Source organism: Pygoscelis adeliae, unplaced genomic scaffold, assembly GCF_000699105.1.
Source record: "Pygoscelis adeliae isolate BGI_AS28 unplaced genomic scaffold, ASM69910v1 Scaffold168, whole genome shotgun sequence".
NCBI lineage: Eukaryota > Metazoa > Chordata > Aves > Sphenisciformes > Spheniscidae > Pygoscelis > Pygoscelis adeliae.
The window spans coordinates 4,887,923-4,895,128 of NW_008825566.1; the positions used below are offsets into that span (position 1 = coordinate 4,887,923).

Below are 7,206 nucleotides of genomic sequence, written 5' to 3' on the forward strand. Positions count from 1 at the left end.
CTGCTCCTGCGCCTTTAAGACTTCCTTCTTGAAGAACATCCAGCCTTCCTGGACCCTTTTGCCCTTCAGGATGGTCTCCCAAGGGACTCTCTCAACCAGCATCCTGAACAGGTCAAAGTCCACCCTCTGGAAGTCCATGGTTGCGGTTTTGCTGCCCCCCTCCTTACTTCACCAAGAATTGAGAATTCTACCATTTCATGGTCGCTAAGCCCAAGACGGCCTCCGACCACCACCTCTCCCACCAGTCCTTCTCTGTTTGTAAACAGCAGGTCAAGCGAGGCACCTCCCCTGGTTGGCTTGCTTACCAGCTGTGTCATGAAGTTGTCTTCCACACACTCCAGGAACCTCCTAGACTGCTTCCTCTCTGCCATGTTGTATTTCCAGCAGATATCCGGGAAGTTGAAGTACCCCACGAGAACAAGGGCTAGTGATTGAGAGACTTCTGCCAGCTGCTTGTAGAACGCTTCATCCGCCTCTTCATCCTGGTGGGGTGGTCTGTAACAGACTCCCAGCAGGATATCTGCCTCATTGGCCTTCCCCCTCATCCTTACCCATAAACACTCAACCGTATCATCATCACAATCATCACATCATCACAATCGTTGAGCTCTATACAATCAAAACACTCCCTAAATTTAGCAGAGACTATTTCAGCGAGTTACCACGGGAGGAACATGCCCTTCCAGTTCCTTGAGGTTTACATAAGACACAAGTTTAAAGACGAAAGCAGGATCTTTTAAAAAAGTAAAGGGTTTTTTGATCACAAACTTGAAAATGGAATTGCGAAAGGAGAAAGACAAGACAATGCAAGTTTAGACTGAAACCTGACATTGAAGTTACTCCTTCGTTGTTTCAGTGTTTCGATTAATTTGGAGAAGTCTGGTATGCTCTGTTTCCCTCTCGCTCCATACATCCCTTCTGCTTCATGTTAGGAACTCTATCCTATTTCATATCTTCTCTGGCCCCAATTAAAATTCCTTTCTCACCTCATTCCTATCTTTTGTTCATGTCAAGTTGAGCCAATGCAGATATAGGGAGTACAGTTACTAAGAATACTTGTGGTAAGCACAAGATCTTAAAGACAATCACAACACTTCAAATTGTGCATCTCAAGAAATACTCTGTGTTGTGTCTGAGTAGATACGTGTGTGTGTGTCTATATACATTTATGTATACCACCAAGCTCACAATCTCTGCATTTAGCTTGGCATAGCGATCTTATCGCAAGTGACAAATCATCATTTAGCTCACCTTGTCTCAGAAACTTCCCTGATCTTCTCAAAGTTTGGGCATTGCAAAAGATCCACCGAGGCTGGCACAGTGACCTAGTCCTATTGCAGCCTCAGCCCTGAGCTCGTTGACTAGTGCCTCAGCTGGATAGGAAAATTAGGTTCAAAATTCTTCATTTCCAAAATCAGTACCAATGAGTTACCGATTTCTCTCAACACAAGACTCACATCTGATACACAAACACTCCAAGAGCATGTCAGAAGAGTGTTGCTCAATGACTCAGTAAACTAAAACATTACCATTTTTAAACTGTTTTTCTTTGAAAGGGAAGAGTTCTGTTTCAAGGAACAAAACATGCAGAGAACCTAACACTCAAGTTTACTCAAGACTTACTGTTCTCTGTAATTTTATCTATGCTTTCTTAGAAAATGGCAATTATAAAAGCTGTCTCTATTTTTTGCCTCAACTAAGCATGTTTTCAGATTACACTCTTGCATTACTGTGAAGTCCCACAAAGTAAACCCAGACCATGATGTGCCCCCTACAGATGTGCAAGTCCTAGCAGCAGCAAGAAAGACATTCACATTTTGCTTCCCAAACTGTTCTAGCTAACATGCTCTATTGTGAGACCTACAAGAAAACACAAATGTTCATTTTTATGCACTAGCTTTGAATCTACAGGGAATGTTGCAAGCAAGAACTGTAATGAGATTTTCTGTCCTGGAGCCTTCTAGAAGAGGCTCAAAAAAGGATGATGTTCTTTGAAAGCAGTAGGAGGTCTGATTCCTTCCCTTTCTTTCCTATGGAAGTCATCCTCCAGTGGGATGACGGAGTCCCAGTACTCAAAATGTTTCAGTTCTGCAAAACTGCACCAAAAAACCTTTTCAACATACATTTTTCAAAAATGATTGAATAATAGTAGCAATGATGCACTGGATGGTACATAGGTACACAACTAGCATGGAAGAATCCAACTGGATAAACATGGATAATGCTGTTGTGCTCCCTAGTTGCTAGGAAAGCAAAACTTTAAAACAATGATATATTATTTATCTAAATAATGTATTTTTATTTATTTAGATAAAGAGATTGCTTTCTCCAGTGTGGCTAGTTGGCAGTTCCAGTCAAACAGTATCTTGCTAGGGAAAGCAAATTACTGACATGAACCAGTAACATAAATAAGGTTAAAGGAGGAGCTGTTATCACATCATCTGTGAGGACCAGAAGTGGTCTAAGGATAACCAGGCAAGTCACGCAATGGCAGATGTAGTTTTTAGCATTTGATAAATGTATTACTTCTTACTCCACTCCCAGCTGGAAATGATCTCCCTCATTGCATCTGCAGTACCATAAATGGGATTCTGTCAAGGAACTTGTACTTGCAGTGACTAATCCCTCCTCGGGATGCACGAATCCAAAGGGTGCCTTTGAAATTACCAAATAGAAAGTTAAAACCCACATGCAATCAAGTTATGAAACACATATGAAACACACATTATAAATATAGACACAGATTAGGCACATTTGAAAGAAGTCCACCATGGGCCCTTAATGGCATGCACATGATCTCCAGCTCAAGAAGCATTTGAACAGATGACTCCTAGAATCTGGGACAAGATGTTGGGAGAAGGATCCTTCTGTGTCCTTTCCATACTCTCCTCCAAACATCTGGCACTGGCCACTGTCACGGGCAGAAGAGGAGGGTCTCTTGGCCTAACACTATACTAACTTCTGTGTTCTTATGATCTTATCCGCAGACCTTTATCTTTACTGGAAGGCCCTTTATTGGTGTTCTTTAAAGTTTATTCTGCATGAAAACACCTATATTCTATTTGTGTGTATTTTATGTACCTATGCATTTTATAGGCCTTCAACTTAAGTAATTCCTGCCTTGTGTCTCAGACAGCTGTTTATCTACATTACAGGACTGTGCACTTCATATTTTTAATGTTACACGTTGATTATTTGTCAGGTTTTTTTCCTCTTTTCCACTTTGGGTGGATCAAAAAGTTTTTGAATGGTCATATGGCTTCTTACTGTATCTGTATCTCTTCCCTACAGCTACATGCAAGCACAGTGGGCCCTCAAAGATGTGAAGAGGCTCCAGAAGAGTGTTTTTCACATAATTAGCACATTTGCTCTTCAACATCATTTCATGTTATTCAGAAGACAAAATGATAAAGGTCCTTGTGAAGAAACTGAAAAATACTTACCATAGGTTAATTTCAAAACAGATTCATACTCTCTACACTGATTTTAAATACAAAGATCTGTCTTGGACATAAAAGGCAACTCTCTTTTCCTATGTTTTTACCTGAACTGTTTGTGTGTAATCTGATGGGAAAGACCTAAAATCTTGCAAGAAGACAGTTTTAAGTAATTAGCCAGGAGGACAGACGTCATATGCCTATTATAAATGATCTCATAAGCATATTATAAATGAAGAATGAAGCACCACCAACTTGGCTCAGCAATGCTTGTAAACAAGTTTATAGCAAGGTGGTGAGCAGGGAAAAGGGAAAACGAAAGTAAGCTCTTTCCATTTAGTCAGCAGGGAGGGGAAAGGCAACAGCGGCATCAGGAAAACAGAAAAACAGAAGAGCAAGGAGCCAGAGAGGTCAGTGAGGAATACAACCAGCTTTCCAAACACTTCTGAAGTGAAACTTGGCTGCAAGTCAATTGGACCTCAAATAAATGAAAGAACAGAAAAGTGGTAGATAAGCTTCAGTGTAGGTAAAGGTAAGGCAATGAACGTAATAAAAAATAATCGAAACCTTGTATACCTAATGCTGAGCTCAGTAGTGGCACTTACATCTCAGGAAAGACATCTCAGAGTCACTGTTGCTACCCCTCTGAAATCAATGGCTCTGTGGGAGGCAGCAGCAAAAAAAAATCAACAAAAAGCTTAGTCCCATCCAGAAAGGTACTGAGAACAAGGCAGATGGCATTATTTTGCTTTTCTGTGAAACCTTGGTATGTATTGCCATACCTTGACTGGTGGTACAGTTCAGGTCTCCACATCTTAGCAGGACCTCATGGAGTTAAAGAAGTTATCCTTGAATCTAAAAGATCAAGGGGATGAAGCAGCTGCCTTACAAGAGATGGGGGCTGTCATTTCTGACATGAAAAAGCTGAGGAGGAAATCTGAGTGAGCTTTACAAAACCAAGAAGGTGATGAATAAGCTGAATGTTGAACTGTTATTCACCAAAGTCAGCAATATTATTAGAAGGGGCCACTTGTTGAAACAAGTAGGATATGAGTTTAAAACAGATAAAAGAAAATTGTTTATATGCAACAGGTTGTGCGCTGCTGGAATTGGAGACTACAGGGGTTTGTGGAGGTAGACTGCATCACAGAGTCAACAAGGGTTTTAGACAGATTTATGGAGCAAGGGTCCATAGAACCATAGAATCGTAGAATCATTAAGGTTGGAAGAGACCTCCAAGATCATCGAGTCCAACCGTCAACCCAACACCACCATGCCCACTAAACCATGTCCCTAAGCGCCTCATCTACACGTCTTTTAAATATCTCCAGGGATGGTGACTCAACCACTTCCCAGGGCAGCCTCTTCCAATCCTTGGCAACCCTTTTGGTGAAGAAATTTATCCTCATGTCCAATCTAAACCTCCCCTGGCGCAACTTGAGGCCGTTTCTTCTCGTCCTATCACTTGTTACTTGGGAGAAGAGACCGACACCCACTTTTGCTACAACCTCCTTTCAGGTAGTTGTAGAGAGCAATGAGGTCTCCCCTCAGCCTCCTTTTCTCCAGGCTAAACAACCCCAGCTCCCTCAGCCGCTCCTCATAAGGCTTGTTCTCCAGACCCCTCACCAGCCTCGTTGCCCTTCTCTGGACACGTTCCAACATCTCAACATCCTTCTTGTAGTGAGGGGCCCAAAACTGAACACAGTATTCGAGGTGCGGCCGCACCAGTGCTGAGTACAGGGGCACTATCACTTCCCTGCTCCTGCTGGCCACACTATTTCTGATACAGGCCAGGATGCCGTTGGCCTTCTTGGCCGCCTGGGCACACTGCCGGCTCATGTTCAGCCGGCTGTCGACCAACACCCCCAGGTCCTTTTCCGCCAGGCAGCTTTCCAGCCACTCTTCCCCAAGCCTGTAGCGCTGCATGGGGTTGTTGTGGCCAAAGTGCAGGACCCGGCACTTGGCCTTGTTGAAGCTCATACAGTTGGCCTGGGCCCATCGATCCAGCCTGTCCAGGTCCCTCTGCAGAGCCTTCCTACCCTCGAGCAGATCAACACTGCCGCCCAACTTGGTGTCGTCTGCAAACTTACTGAGGGTGCACTCGATCCCCTCATCCAGATCATTGATAAAGATATTAAACAGAACTGGCCCCAATACTGAGCCCTGGGGAACACCGCTCGTGACCGGCCGCCAACTGGATTGAACTCCATTTACCACAACTCTCTGGGCCCGGCCGTCCAGCCAGTTTTTGACCCAGCGCAGAGTCCACCTGTCTAAGCCGTGAGCCGCCAGCTTCTCTAGGAGAATGCTGTGGGAGACGGTGTCAAAGGCCTTACTGAAGTCCAGGTAGACCACATCTACAGCCTTTCCCTCATCCACTAGGCGGGTCACCTGGTCATAGAAGGAGATCAGGTTGGTCAAGCAGGACCTGCCTTCCATGAACCCGTGCTGGCTGGGCCTGATGCCCTGGTTGTCCCGCTCATGCCTTGTGAGCGCCCTCAAGATGAACTGCTCCATAATCTGCCCCGGTGCTTATGGCTTTTCAGCACCATAAATAGGTGCTGAAAGGAAGAGGTGAAGATGTGCTGTCTAACATTCCTAATCTGGTGACTGTGGACGCTGGAGAAGCATGAGGACCACGGGAAGGTACCATGGATAAGCCAGGCTTATGCACAGCATGACTTTCTTCTGGTGCTGGAGACAAAATAATTGGGCGAGAAGAGCCACTAGTCTGACTCAGTAGTGCATATTATGTTCTTAAAATTACCATCTATTGGCTTATTATATACTGAACCATGTTTTGCCCACTCTCTTCTGGCATCCATACTCAGGAGCCATAGCCATGTGTTTGAGTGATGTGGAACAACACTGGAGTTTTCAGGTATGAAAAAGGACACGTTGCGCCTGAAAAAGTTGTTTTCTGTACCTGCTGCTGAGGCTGTACTGAAGACCCTCCAAGGCTGCATTCCCAGTTTCTGTTCTGGCCCAGCCTTCCACCAGCTTCCTCAGCATGGGCAGTTTCCAACTAGTATAGCTGATCTCTAGCTAACCGATACTGCCTACCAACTGCTCCCCTCTCCTTGCAGATACGCTAAGCAGAAGATAATTTGGGCAGCATGTTTGAGCTGACCGGAGGAAAACACCAAGTTTCTGAGGAATTTCTTGCAGAGTGTACTGGCTTGTAGAGTATATTCTTTCAGAAGATGCATCAGAAGCTTAACTTTAGATATCTCTAAGTGGCAGTTTTCCAACTATTGAAAGGGAGAAATAGGGTTCTGCAGAGGTGCAGGTTCTCCTACATTTCAACTTACATATTTTGAAAACTCAGAATCCACATTTTGGGCAACATTACTCACAGCAGCTGTCAGGAAACTAACAGTTACAGCTATTTGCAGAGCTTCTGGTTCCTGCCCCTGAGCTGATGAAAGCCGAAATTGGCCATCACAAAGTTATGAACACACTGCAGGCTTGTAAAAGTCCATTTTACTTCCCAAATTATTTGAGTCCGTTAGTCTTGTTATCAAGGCACGGAGTAACAGAACAACGGGTTTAGGCTACCAGTATGCCCTGACAGCTCAGTGCTACTTGGGCACTGCAACACAGCAAACCAGTTCAATTTGGGTTACAGCTTGCTTGTCTCTTTGGCCCAGTCCAGAGCATCAGAGTGTGTTTGCACTTCTTGGGGTTTTTTTGGAGACCACCAGGATTCAGTCACAGGAGTCCGTGGGAATGTGACCTTTTTTTGCTGGGGGGGGGGGGGGGGGGGGGG

At 44.4% G+C, this 7,206-nt stretch overlaps 1 protein-coding gene across 1 annotated transcript in view; it reads left to right on the plus strand.

The window, feature by feature from the left end:
- CMPK2 (cytidine monophosphate (UMP-CMP) kinase 2, mitochondrial) overlaps positions 1 to 7,206 on the plus strand; it is a 14,684-nt gene that overhangs the window by 2,425 nt on the left and 5,053 nt on the right. The window lies entirely within an intron of this gene.